Consider the following 15,348-nt stretch of genomic DNA (forward strand, 5'->3'; position numbering starts at 1 on the left):
GAGGAATCCTCTATGTCACAGTATAGAAATTTCTTTATGTGAGTAGAAGAATAGAAGAGTAGAATGAAGAAGAGAGAAGATGAAGAATTCGAACACAGAGAGGGAGAGAGGGTTCGAATTATAAGAAGAAGAGAAGTGTTAGTAAATAAATAGAAAGAGATGAGAGAGAGAGAGAGAGAGAGAGAGAGAGAGAGAGAGAGAATTTTAAATTAAAATAAAAGGAAAATATTTTTGTTTTTATTTTAATTATTGGTTAGTATTCGAAATTTAAAAAGAGAAATAAAATAAAATTAAAATTTAAAACAATTAGTTAATTTAAAAATAATTTTGAAAAGGTGGTGAGGAGTTTTCAAAAATTAAAGAGAGAAAAGTAGTTAGGTGGTTTTGAAAAAGATAAGAAATAGTAAATTTTTAAAATCAAACAAAAAGTCAAGTAGTTAATTGAAAAAGATTTGAAAATCAATTTTGAAAAGATAAGAAGTTCTAAAAAGATTTTGAAATTAAGTTTTGAAAAAGATATGATTGAAATTTGTTTTGAAAAATATTTGAAAAAGAAATTAAAAAGATTTGATTTTTAAAATTGAAGTTGATTATTTGACTAATAAGAAACTAAAAGATATGATTTTAGAATTTAAAGCTTGAACCTTTCTTAATAGGCAAGTAACAACTTGAGACTTTTGAATCAAAATATTAAATGTTAGCAAATATTTTGAAAATTATGAAGTAAAATTAAGAAAAATATTTTAAAAATCAATTTTAAAAGTTTTCAAAAATATATAAAAAAATGAAAAAAGTTTGATTTTTGAAAAAGATTTGAAATAGATAGAATTTTTAATTTGAAATTTTGACTTGACTAACAAGAAACAACTAAATTTTAAAATTTTTGATTAAATCAATTCAAATATTCGAAATTTATGAGTAAAACGAGGGAAAGATATTATTTTTTATTTTTGAATTTTTAATGAGGAGAGAGAAAAATACAAAAATGAAACAAAACATAAAAAATTTAAGATCAAAACAAAAATGCATGCAAGAACACTTTGAATGTCAAGATGAACACCAAGAACGCTTTGAATGTCAAGATGAACACCAAGAACTTATTTTTGAAAAATTTTTAAGAAAAGAAACACATGCAAGACACCAAACTTAAAAATTTTTAAACTTTAGACAATAAGAATTCAAAAATGCATATGAAAAATAAGAAAAGATACAAAACAAGAAAAACACAAGATCAAACAAAGACAGTCATCAAGAACAACTTGAAGATCATGAAGAACACATGCATGAATTTTTCAAAAATTTAAAGAAAGATTAAAAAGATGCAATTGACACCAAACTTAAAATTTGACACAAGACTTAAACATGAAATTTTTGGTTTTTATGATTTTATTAATTTTTTTTGGGATTTTTCGAAAATTAATCAGGAAAAGAAAATAAAGAAATTCAAATTTTTTAATAAGAATTCCAGGAATCATGCAATGTTAGTCTAAAGCTTCGGTCCAAAAATTTAGACATGGCTTAATAGCCAGCCAAGCTTTATGTGAAAGCTTTGGTCCAAAAGATTAGACATGGCCAATGGCCAGCCAAGCTTCAGCAGAGCATTACATACAACAACCAAATTGATGGGAATAAAAAAGCTCCTGCAATGATAAGTGAAAGCCTCGGTCCAAAAGAATTTAGACATGGCTTAACAGCCAGCCAGGCTTCAACAGATCATGATGAAACTCTAGAATTCATTCTTAAAAATTCTGAAGAACAAAATAAAATTTTTTGAATTTTTCGAAAATAAAAAGGTTGAAAATAAAATAAAATTACCTAATCTGAGCAACAAGATGAACCGTCAGTTGTCCAAACTCGAACAATCCCCGGCAACGGCGCCAAAAACTTGGTTGGCGAAATCGTGATCTCAACACTTCTTCACAACTCCGCACAACTAACCAGCAAGTGCACTGGGTCGTCCAAGTAATACCTTACGTGAGTAAGGATCGATCCCACAGAGATTGTCGGCTTGAAGCAAGCTATGGTCATCCTTGTAAATCTCAGTCAGGCGGATTCAAATGGTTATGAGGTTTTGACAATTAAAATATAAATAAAATATAAAATAAGATAAACTTACTTATGTAATTCACTGGTGGGAATTTTAGATAAGCGTATGGAGATGCTTTGTTGCTTCTGAACCTCTGCTTTCCTATTGCCTTCTTCCAACCATGCGTAACTTCCTTCCATGGCAAGCTGTATGATCCTCTCGGATGAAAACAAATCCATATGCGCTGTCACCGCACGACTAATCATCTGTCGGTTCCCGCTAGCGTCGGAATATGACCATTGTCCTTTTGCACACTGTCACTGCGCCCAACATTCGCAAGTTTGAAGCTCGTCACAGTCATCCCTTCCCAGATCCTACTCGAAATACCACAGACAAGGTTTAGACTTTCCAGATCTCAGGAATGCTGCCAATGGTTCTAGCCTATACCACGAAGATACTAATCTCATGGACTCGGTCAGTGTATTAGATATCCAAGAGAGTATACTCCAGCTGTCGTCCAATGACTACGTTGAACATCATGTAGACCGTTTTGTGGTTGTCAGGCACGCGATCTTGGCTAAGCGAGTAACGAAGATTGGGTGATTGTCACGGGTCACCCCTTCATTCTGACTTAACTGAATTAAGAACAAGAGTATATCTTGGAAAAGAAGTAGGCGTGAATTGAAGGAAAAATAGTAGTAATTGCATTAATTCATGAAGAGCAGCAGAGCTCCACACCTTAATCTATGGGGTGTAGAAACTCCACCGTCAAAAATACATAAGTGAAAGGTCTAGGCATGGCCGTGAGGCCAGCCTTCAAACGTGTACAATGATCTATGATAACATCAGATTAACCAAAACACAAATGTAAATCATGTTGCTTGTATGCGAAGTTTGTATTCGTAGGTTTTGATGAATGACAAACCAACAAAAGACATGAAAGACAAACCAACAAACAACTTGAATGAACAAGCATGTTGAAAGATCAACCAACATTCAACGTTGAGGAATGAAGAGTTGAAAGCAACACAACAACAACAAGAAACTCAAGTCCACAACTTTTGAAGACAAGTATAGTGTCTTAGGACTTAGGTAACTTCTTGTTAAGAACCAATTGCTAAATCTCTCAACACACACTCACAAAATGTTTTGATGCACATCTTGCAATTCGATGCTAGCCAAATGGTTTAAAAACTTGTTTTCAAAGGTACAAAAGCATAGGAATTGACTCCAACAAGTTTGAGATCAATCCTAAGCATTTTGAAGTGATTTTAAGCCATTCTTTAAGGTTTGCATCGATGCACACTCATCTTGCATCGATGCAAAACATGCAACGACTTGTTGCATCGATGCAAAGATGTTTGCATCGATGCAACCTAGCTGAAAATTCAAATTTCAGCTTCAAAGACACATTTGCATCGATGCAAAGTGTTATGCATCGATGCAAATGATTCAAAAACATAAAAAACGGCTAGTTTTAACAAAACGGCTCCATCCCATTAACTCCCCAACGTTTCTAAGGTTTGGGGAGTCTATAAATAGATGGATTGAAGCCTTATTTCATACATGTGAGTATTTGCAAACTATCTTGTTCATATTCTTTCATTCTACACATTTTTAAGGTGTTATAATACACAATTTGAGAGAGCAATATCAATTGGTTCAATAGTGCTAAACTTGTAATCATACACTCTTCTAGAGAGTACTCATTTCGTCTCAACAATTCTTTGAGAATTGTTTTCTTGTACACTTTGTAAATTGGAGTGTGATCTCCAAGGTTGAGTCAAGAGTTATAAACACTATAGTCGGTGAGGATACCAAAGAAGTATACTAAGTACTCAAGGCAAATCTTAGAGAAGGTATCTCTAAGTGGAGTGGGTTAGTATACGAGTGGTGATCATATACCGTGAGGTGTTAGAAACTAAGGACTCGGATTGTAAAAGGTTTTGCGCGAGCACCTTGAAGCTTGGCAATAGTGGAACTTCTCAATAGCGATTGAGAAAGAAAGTGGACGTAGGACAAGGATTGTGCCGAACCACTCTAAATAGCGTTTGCATCTCTCCAAACTCATCTCTTCAATATTATTGTCTTTTACCTTTGAGCAAATAAATTGTGATCGAAAAGTAGCTTCGTAAGTACTTAAGGAATAGCTTAAGTCTGATTGGTGAAAAGCTTGATCAATTTATTTGAGTTGGTGTCTATTGGAAAGTAAAAGCTCCTTATAAATGCTTAGCAATTGAGTTAAGCTCTTGGAAAAATACTAGTACAATAACACCTTTGTATATTGTCTTTAACTTTCGCAAAAAGATTCATTGTTGTTGCAATACTCAATTCACCCCCCCCCTCTTGAGTAATTGTGCATAGGTTCTACAACAAAAAATGGGTTTTAAAAAGTAGTTTTTATACAAAATTAGTAGCCTAGAGTTACAGAAAATGAGTAACTAAGTACAGATAGTGCAGAAATCCACTTCCGGGGCTCACTTGGTGTGTGCTTGGGCTGAGCATTGAAGCTTTCACGTGCATATGCTGTTTCTGGAGTGAAACACCAGCTTTGGTGCCAGTTTGGGCGTTTAACTCCAATTCTGGTGCCAGTTTGGGCGTTTTACGCCAAGATGTTTTAGGCTGACTTTAAACGTTAGTTTGGGCCATCAAATCTCGAGCAAAGTATGAACTATTATATATTGCTGCAAAACCCAGGATGTCTACTTTCCAACGCAATTGAGAGCGCGCCAATTGGGCTTCTATAGCTCCAGAAAATCCACTTTGAGTATAGAAGAGCCAGAATCCAACAGCATCTGCAGTCCTTTTTCAGCCTCTGAATCAGATTTTTGCTCAGGTCCCTCAATTTCAGCCAGAAAATACCTGAAATCACAGAAAAACACACAAACTCATAGTAAAATCCAGAAATGTGATTTTTGAATAAAAACTAATAAAAATATAATAAAAAGTAACTAAAACATACTAAAAACTATGTAAAAACAATGCCAAAAAGGGTATAAATTATTCACTCATCAATGAGAAATGGAGGTTCATCCTCCTAAGTCTCATTACCAAATAACTTGGCATTCAGCTTCATGATTGCTCCTAGATACTGAGCTACTTGCTCTTCAACAATATCTTCATCTTCTTCAGAGGAAGAATACTCATCAGAGCTCATGAATGGCAACAGTAAGTTCAGTGGAATCTCTATGGTCTCTGTATAAGCCTCAGATTCCTTTGGTTTCTCAGGAGGAAACTCCTTAGTGGTCAGTGGATGTCCATTGAGGTCTTCCTCACTGGAAATCACTGCCTCTTCCTCCTCTATAGGTTCGGCCACTTTGGGTATATTTATGGCCTTGCACTCTCTTTTGGGATTCTCTTCTGTATTGCTTGGGAGAGTACTAGAAGGAGTTTCAGTAACTCTTTTACTCAGTTGACCCACTTGTGCCTCCAAATTTCTGATGGAGGACCTTGTTTCAGTCATGAAACTGAGAGTGGTCTTAGATAGATCAGAGACTATGGTTGCTAAGTCAGAGAGGCTCTGCTTTAAATTCTCTGTTTGTTGTTGAGAAGATGATGGAAAAGGCTTGCTGTTGCCAAATCGAATTTTCCTATCATTATTATTATTGAAGCCTTGATTAGGCTTCTGCTGATCCTTTCATGAGAAATTAGGATGATTCCTCCATGAAGGATTGTAAGTGTTTCCATAGGATTCTCCCATGTAATTCACCTCTTCCATTGCAGGATTCTCAGGGTCATAAGTTTCTCCTTCAGAGGAGGCTTCTTTAGTACTGTCGGATGTAGCTTGTAATCCAGTCAGATTCTGAGAAATCATATTGACTTGCTGAGTCAATATTTTATTCTGAGCCAATATGGCATTCAGAGTATCAATCTCAAGAACTCCTTTCTTCTGAGTCATCCCATTATTCACAGGATTTCTTTCAGAAGTATACATGAATGGTTATTTGCAACCATTTCAATGAGTTACTGCGCTTCTGCAGGGGTTTTCTTCAGATGAAGAGATCCACCAGCAGAGTGGTCCAATGACATCTTGGACAATTCAGACAGACCATCGTAGAATATACATACGATGCTCCATTCTGAAAGCGTGTCAGAAGAACACCTTCTGATCAATTGCTTGTATCTTTCCCAAGCTTCATAGAGGGATTCACCTTCCTTCTGTCTGAAGGTTTGGACTTCCACTCTAAGCTTGCTCATCTTTTGAGGTGGAAAAAATTTGGCCAAGAAAGCATTGACCAACTTTTTCCAAGAGTTCAGGCTTTCTTTAGGTTGTGAGTCCAACCATATCCTAGCTCTGTCTCTTACAGCAAAGGGAAAAAGCATAAGTATGTAGACCTCGGGATTAACCCCATTGGTCTTAACAGTATCACAGATTTGCAAGAATTCAGCTAAAAACTGATGAGGATCTTTCAATGGAAGTCCATAAAACTTGCAATTCTGCTGCATCAGAGAAACTAATTGAGGTTTGAACTCAAAGTTATTTGCTTCAATTGCAGGAATTTAGATGCTTCTTCCATAGAAGTCGGAAGTTGGTGCAGTAAAGTCACTAAGCACCTTCCTTGCATCTCCACCATTGTTGTTGGGTTCGGCTGCAATGTCTACTTCTTTTTCAAAAATTTCTGTAAGGTCCTCTCCAGAGTGTTGTGCTTTAGCTTCTCTTAGCTTCCTCTTCAGAGTCCTTTCAGGTTCAGGATCAGCTTCAATAAGAATGTCCTTATCCTTGTTCCTGCACATATGAAAAAGAAAAGAACAGAAAAGAAGAGAAATCCTCTATGTCACAGTATAGAGATTCCTTTATGTGAGTATAAGAATAGAAGAATAGAAGAATGAGAAGAGAGAGGAGATGAGTAATTCGAACAGAGAGAAGAGGGAGGGGTTCGAATTATGGGTAGAAGAGAAGTGTTAGTAATTAAATAAATAAATAGAAATAGATGAGAGAGAGAGTATTCAAATTTTAAGAAGAGGGAAAAGAAAAATATTTTTATTTTTATTTTAATTATAAGTTAGAATTTGAAATTTAAGAAAAGAAATAAAAGCAAATTGAAAACTGGATAAATTAATTAATTAAAAAGATTTTTGAAAAATTTGTTAGTTAGTTTTCGAAATTAATGAGAGAGAAAAGTAGTTAGGTGGTTTTGAAAAAGATAAGAAATAGTAAAATTTTTAAAATTAAAACAAACAAGTCAAGTGGTTAATTGAAAAAGATTTGAAAATAAATTTTGAAAAGATAAGAAGTTAGAAAAAGATTTTGAAATTAAGTTTTGAAAAAGATATGATTGAAATTTATTTTGAAAAGTAATTGAAAAAGGAAATTAAAAAGATATGATTTTTAAAATTAAAGTTGATGACTTGACTAATAAGAAACTAAAAGATATGATTCTAGAACTTAAAGATTGAACCTTTCTTAATAGGAAAGTGACAAACTTGAAATTTTTTAATCAAAACATTAATTGTTAGTAAAGTTTTCAAAAATGTGAAATAAAAATAAGAAAAAGATTTTGAAAATTTATTTAAGAAATTCGAAAATATTAAGAAGAAAAATGAAAAAGATTTGATTTTTGAAAAAGATTTGAAAAGATAAAGTTTTTAAATTAAAATTTTGACTTCACTAACAAGAAACAACTAAATTTTAAAATTTTTTTACTAAGTCAACCCAAAATTTCGAAATTTATGAGTAAAATAAGAGAAAGATATTATTTTTAAATTTTTTGAATTAATGAAGAAAGAGAAAAACAACAAAATGATACAAGACATAAGAATTTAAGATTAAAACAAATAATGCATGCAAGAACACTTTGAATGTCAAGATGAACACCAAGAACACTTTGAAGATCATGATGAACATCAAGAACATATTTTTGAAAATTTTTAAGAAAAGAAACACATGCAAGACACCAAACTTAAAAATTTTTAATGTTTAGACACTATAAATTTGAAAATGCATATGAAAAACAACAAAAAGCACAAAACAAGAAAATCACAAGATTAAACAAAGAAAATCATCAAGAACAACTTGAAGATCAAAGATGAACACAATGCATGAATTTTCGAAAATCTAAGAAAAATTAAAAACATGCAATTGACACCAAACTTAAAATTTGACACTAGACTCAAACAAGAAACACAAATTTTTTTTTTTTTGGTTTTATGATTTTATTAATTTTTTTTGTATTTTTTTAAAATTATTTTGGAAAAAGAAAATAAAGAAATTCAAAATTTTTAATAAGAATTCCAGGATTCATGCAATGTTAGTCTAAAGCTTTGGTCCAAAAGAATTAGACATGGCCACATGGCCAGCCAAGCTTTAGCATAACAAATACAGACATGTCATTTCTACAATGAAAAGTGAAAACCTCAGTCCAAAAGATTAGACATGGCTTAACAGCCAGCCAGGCTTCAAGATATCTCATGAAGCTCTAGAGTTCATTCTTAAAAATTTTGAAGAACATTTTTCGAAAACTATAAGAATTTTTTTTCTTTTTTCGAAAATAAAAATAAAAAGCTTAAACATAAAATAAAATTACCCAATCTAAGCAACAAGATGAACCGTCAGTTGTTCAAAATCGAACAATCCCCAGCAACGGCGCCAAAAACTTGGTGCACGAAATTGTGATCACACTTTTCACAACTCCGCACAACTAACCAGCAAGTGCACTGGGTCGTCCAAGTAATAAACCTTACGCGAGTAAGGGTCGATCCCACGAAGATTGCCGGCTTGAAGCAAGCTATGGTCATCCTGTAAATCTTAGTCAGGCGGATTCAATTGGTTATGAGTTTTGATAATTAAAAGATAAATAAAACGTAAAATAAAATAAAGATACTTATGTAAATTGATGAGCGGATAATTTATACGCTTTTTGGTATTGTTTTTAGTATGTTTTTAGTATATTTTAGTTAGTTTTTATTATATTTTTATTAGTTTTTATTTAAAATTTACTTTTCTGGACTTTACTATGAGTTTGTGTGTTTTTCTGTGATTTCAGGTATTTTCTAGCTGAAATTGAGGGACCTGAGCAAAAATCTGATTCAGAGGCTGAAAAAGGACTGCAGATGCTGTTGGATTCTGACTTCCCTGCATTCGAAGTAGATTTTCTGGAGCTACAGAAGTCCAATTGGCACGCTCTTAATTGCGTTGGAAAGTAGACATCCTGGGCTTTCCAGCAATATATAATAGTCCATACTTTGCCTAAGATTTGATGGCCCAAACCGGCGTTCCAAGTCAGCTCAAGAATTCTGGCGTTTAACTCCAGAACTGGCACAAAAGCTGGAGTTAAACGCCCAAAATGGCACAAAAGCTGGCGTTTAACTCCAAGAAAAGTCTCTACACATGAAAGCTTCAATGCTCAGCCCAAGCACACACCAAGTGGGTCCCGGAAGTGGATTTTTACACTAAACACCCTAGCTTACTCATTTTCTGTAACCCTAGGTCACCAGTTTACTATAAAAACTACTTTTAGTAATTCATATTGTACCTCATGACACTTTACACATTTCATATTGTATTCTCTACGGCATGAGTCTCTAAACCCCATTATTGGGGGTGAGGAGCTCTGCTGTTCTTCATGAATTAATGCAATTACTACTGTTTTCCATTCTATCACGCTTGCTTCTATTCTAAGATATTCATTCGCACTTCAACCTGATGAATGTGATGATCCGTGACACTCATCATCATTCTCACCTATGAACGCGTGCCTGACAACCACCTCCGTTCTACTTTAGATTGAATGCATATCTCTTAGCCTCATGATTCAGATCAGAGTCTTCGTGGTATAAGCTAGAACTATTGGCGGCCATTCCTGAGATCCGAAACGTCTAAACCTTGTCTGTGGTATTCTGAGTAGGATCTGGGAAGGGATGACTATGACGAGCTTCAAACTCGCGAGTGTTGGGCGTAGTGACAGACGCAAAAGGATCAATGGATCCTATTCCGACATGATCGAGAACCGACAGATGATTAGCCGTGCGGTGACAGCGCATTTGGAACGTTTTCACTGAGAGGACGGGAAGTAGCCATTGACAACGGTGATGCCCAACATAAAGCTTGCCATGGAAGGAGCCTTGCATGCATGAAGAAGAAGATAGTAGGAAAGCAGATATTCAGAAGACAAAGCATCTCCAAAGCCTCAACCTGTTCTTCATTACTGCATAACAAGTATTTATTTCATGTTCTTTTACTTTTTACAATCAAATCTGAGAATTATTGATATCCTGACTAAAAGTTACAAGATAACCATAGCTTGCTTCAAGCCGACAATCTCCGTGGGATCGACCCTTACTCACGTAAGGTATTACTTGGACGACCCAGTGCACTTGCTGGTTAGTTGTGCGGAATTGCAAAAGTGTGATTGTAATTTCGTGCACCAAGTTTTTGGCACCGTTGCCGGGGATTGTTCAAGTTTGGACAACTGACGGTTTATCTTGTTGCTTAGATTAGGAATAAATTATTTTTGTTAGTTTAGAGTCTTTTATTTGAGTTTAGTTTTATATTTTAAGTTTGGTGTCAATTGCATGCTTTTATTTTCTTTTAATTTTTCGAAATTGCATGTCCTCGGTTCTTTCTTGATTTTTAAAAATTCTAAGTTTGGTGTCTTCTTTGTGTTTTCCTTTAATTTTTCAAAAATTTTTGTTTGATTCTCTAAAAATTTTAAGTTTGGTGTGTTTTTGTGCTTTTATTTACTTAAAAAATTTTCAAAAATTTGTTCTTGGTATTCATCTTGATCTTCAAAGTGTTTTTGGTGTTAATCTTGACATTCAAAGTTTTCTTGTTTGGTCTTTGTGTTTGATCTAAAATTTCTAAGTTTAGTGTCATTTTGTTGTTTTTCTCTTTCCGCATTAAATTTCAAAAATAAAAAAAATATCCTTTCCTTATTTTACTCATAAATTTCGAAATTTTGCATTAATTTAGTCAAAGATTTTCAAAATCATATCTTTTTTTTTAGTCAAGTCAATATTCTAATTTCAAAAATTGATCTTTTCAAATCTTTTTCAAAAATCAAATCTTTTTAATTTCTTCAATCATATCTTTTTATTTTATTTGCAATCATATCTTCTCATTCATATCTTTTTCAAAATAATTTTCAATCATATCTTTTTAATTGCTAATTTCAAAATCTTTTTAATTAATTAATTAATTTAGTTTTCAATTTGCTTTTATTTTATTTCCTTTTTTTTTGAAACTTTATTTTATTTTCCATTTATTTTACTTTATTTTATTCGGTTAATTTTAATTAAAATAAAATAAAAACAAAAATATATTTTATTTGCAATCCACATCATCTCCCTTTCTCCATCATGGACCTAAGTGGAAGTGAACAGTCCAGAAGGACTCTGGGGTCATATGCTAACCCCATTACAGCTGCATATGGGAGTAGCATCTGTATACCTCCCATCAAAGCAAGCAGCTTTGAGCTAAATCCTCAGCTCATTATCATGGTGCATCAAAATTGTCAGTATTCCGGTCTTCCACAGGAAGAACCCACTGAGTTTCTGGCACAGTTCTTACAAATTGCTGACACAGTACGTGATAAAGAAGTGGATCAGAATGTCTACAGATTATTATTGTTTCCATTTACTGTAAAAGATCAAGCTAAGAGGTGGTTAAATAACCAACCCACAGCAAGCATAAAAATATGGAGACAATTAACAGACAAATTCTTGAATCAATTTTACCCTCCAAAAAGGATGACACAGCTAAGGCTGGACATCCAAGGCTTTAAACAAGAGGATCATGAATCCCTTTATAATGCCTGGGAAAGGTACAAAGGGATGCTAAGAAAATGCCCCTCTGAAATGTTTTCAGAGTGGGTATAGTTAGACATCTTCTACTATGGGCTTACAGAAAAAGCTCATATGTCCCTAGACCACTCAGCTGGTGGATCTATACACATGAGAAAAACAATTGAAGAAGCTCAAGAGCTCATAGATACAGTTGCTAGAAATCAACATCTGTACTCAAATAGTGTGTCCTCCATAAAAGAAGAGGTTATGGCAGTAACTACTGATCCCAATCCTCAAGAACAGATTGTTGAACTTAATCAGCAATTACTCCTTATGACAAAACAATTAGCAGAATTCAAAGAGATGCTCCAAGACACTAAAAATGCTAACAAGAATATAGAAGCACAATTGAATCAGACAAGACAGCAGCTATCTAAACAGATAACAGAAGAATGCCAAGCTGTCCAACTAAGGAGCGGGAAGACATTGAATAACTCAGCTCAAAATAGCAAAAAGTCAAGAAAGAAACAAATGACAGAGGATGACCAAACCACTACCCAAGATCCCTCTGAGGACATCAAGAGCCCAGAGAGGAATAACTCTGGCGTTCAAACGCCAGAAAAGGGGGAAAAGTTGGCATTAAACGCCCATTCCTTGCCCAGTTCCGGCGTTCAAACGCCAGAAAAGGGTGGGAAGTTGGCGTTAAACGGCCATCCAGCACCCAATCCTGGCGTTCAAATGCCAATGAGGAATCAGACACCTGCAAGTGCTGATAGTAACCCCTCTAAGAAGGCTTCTCCAACCACTTCTGTAGGAAATAAACCTGCAGCAACTAAGGTTGAAGAATATAAAGCCAAGATGCCTTATCCTCAGAAACTCCGCCAAGCGGAACAGGATAAACAATTTGCCCGCTTTGTAGACTATCTCAGGACTCTTGAGATAAAGATCCCGTTTGCAGAGGCACTTGAGCAAATACCCTCTTATGCTAAGTTCATGAAAGAGATCTTAAGTCCTAAGAAGGATTGGAGAGAAACTGAAAGAGTGTTTCTCACTGAAGAATGCAGTGCAGTCATTCTAAAAAGCTTACCAGAAAAGCTTCAAGATCCAGGAAGCTTTATGATACCATGCACATTAGAGGGTGCTTGCACCAAGACAGCTCTATGTGACCTTGGAACAAGTATCAACCTAATACCTGCATCCATTATCAGAAAGCTTGGGTTGACTGAAGAAGTCAAACCAACCAGGATATGTCTTCAATTTGCTGATGGCTCCATTAAATATCCATCAGGCATCATTGAGGACATGATTGTCAAGGTTGGGCCATTAGCCTTTCCCACTGACTTTGTAGTGCTGGAAATGGAGGAGCACAAGAGTACAACTCTCATTCTAGGAAGACCTTTCCTAGCAACTGGACGAACTCTTATTAATGTACAAAAAGGGGAAGTGACCCTGAGAGTCAATGAGGATTAGTTCAAGTTAAATGTTGTCAAAGCTATGCAGCATCCAGACACAGTAAATGACTGCATGAGCACTGATATTATTGACTCTTTGGTGGAAGAGATCAATATGACTGAGAGTCTTGAATCAGAGCTAGAGGACATCTTTAAAGATGTTCAGCCTGATTTGGAGGAACCAGAGGAAATAAAAGAACCTCTAAAAATCCCTCAGGAAGAGGAGAAACCTCCTAAACCAGAGCTCAAACCACTACTACCATCCCTGAAATATGCATTTCTGGGAGAGGGTGACACTTTTCTAGTGATCATAAGCTCTGCTTTAAATCCATAGGAAGAGAAAGCATTAATTCAAGTGCTAAGGACACACAAGACAACTCTTGAGTGGTCCATAAGTGACCTTAAGGGCATTAGCCCAGCAAGATGCATGCACAAAATCCTATTGGAGGATGATGCCAAGCCAGTGGTTCAACCACAGAGGCGGCTAAATCCAGCCATGAAGGAAGTGGTACAGAAAGAGGTCACTAAGTTACTAGAGGCTGGGATTATTTATCCTATTTCTGATAGCCCCTGGGTGAGCCCTATCCACGTTGTCCCCAAGAAGGGAGGCATGACAGTAGTTCATAATGAAAAGAATGAACTGGTTCCTACAAGAACAGTTACAGGGTGGCGTATGTGTATTGACTACAGAAGGCTCAATACAGCCACCCGAAAGGATCACTTTCCTTTACCATTCATAGAGCAGATGCTAGAGAGACTAGCAGGTCATGAATATTACTACTTTTTGGATGGCTATTCAGGTTACAACCAAATTGCAGTGGATCCTCAGGACCAAGAGAAAACATCATTCACATGTCCTTCTGGAGTATTTGCCTACAGAAGGATGCCTTTTGGTCTGTGCAATGCACCTGCAACCTTTCAGAGATGCATGCTCTCTATTTTCTCTGATATGGTGGAAAAATTTCTGGAAGTCTTCATGGATGACTTTTCAGTATTTGGAGACTCATTCAGCTCCTGTCTTAACCATTTAGCACTTGTTCTGAAAAGATGCCAAGAGACCAACCTAGTTTTAAACTGGGAAAAATGTCACTTCATGGTGACTGAAGGAATTGTCCTTGGGCATAAAATTTCAAACAAGGGAATAGAGGTGGATCAAGCTAAAGTGGAAGTAATTGAAAAATTACCACCACCTGCCAATGTAAAGGCAATCAGAAGCTTTCTGGGACATTCAAGATTCTATAGGAGGTTCATAAAGGATTTTTCAAAAATTGCAAAACTTCTAAGCAACCTACTAGCTACTGACACGCCATTTGTGTTTGAAACCCTAAAAGCCAAGCTGGTCACAGTACCAGTCATCTCTGCACCTGACTGGACATTACCATTCGAACTAATGTGTGATGCCAGTGACCATGCCATTGGTGCAGTGTTGGGACATAGGCATAACAAGCTTCTGCACATCATTTACTATGCTAGCCGTGTTTTAAATGATGCATAGAAGAATTACACAACCACAGAAAAAGAGTTACTTGCAGTGGTTTATGCCATTGACAAGTTTAGATCCTATTTAGTAGGTTCAAAGTGATTGTGTATATTGACCATGCTGCTCTTAAATACCTACTCACAAAGCAGGATTCAAAACCCAGGCTCATAAGATGGGTGTTGCTTCTGCAAGAGTTTGATATAGAAATAAGAGACAGAAAAGGGACAGAGAACCAGGTAGCTGATCACCTGTCCCGGATAGAACCAGTAGCAGGGGCGTCCCACCCTCCTACTGAGATCTCTAAAACCTTTCCGGATGAGCAACTCTTCGCCATTCAGAAAGCACCATGGTTTGCAGGCAGGAAAAGGAAGAAGCATGAAAGGCTTCTCTCAATACAAAGTCAAATAAAACCCCCACATTCAAACTCTAAGTTTGGTGTTGGAAGGCCACAACCAAACTCTAAGTTTGGTGTTAAGAAGCCATCATCATGCTCTGAGTATCTGTGAGGCTCCATAAGAGCCCACTGTCAAGCTACTGACATTAAAGAAGCGCTTGTTGGGAGGCAACCCAATTTTACTTATCTATGTTAATTTCCATTTTCCATTGTTATTTTATGTTTTCTGTAGGTTGATGATCATGTGAAGTCACAAAAACAATTGAAAAAGCAAAAA

General features: G+C 35.6%; 1 pseudogene; it reads right to left on the reverse strand.

Moving 5' to 3' along the window:
• Positions 1 to 15,348, reverse strand: part of LOC148572285 (magnesium transporter MRS2-3-like) — a 51,974-nt pseudogene that overhangs the window by 18,237 nt on the left and 18,389 nt on the right.

The sequence above is a fragment of the Arachis ipaensis genome, chromosome B3 (assembly GCF_059453495.1).
Source record: "Arachis ipaensis isolate K30076 ecotype BB chromosome B3, ASM5945349v1, whole genome shotgun sequence".
NCBI lineage: Eukaryota > Viridiplantae > Streptophyta > Magnoliopsida > Fabales > Fabaceae > Arachis > Arachis ipaensis.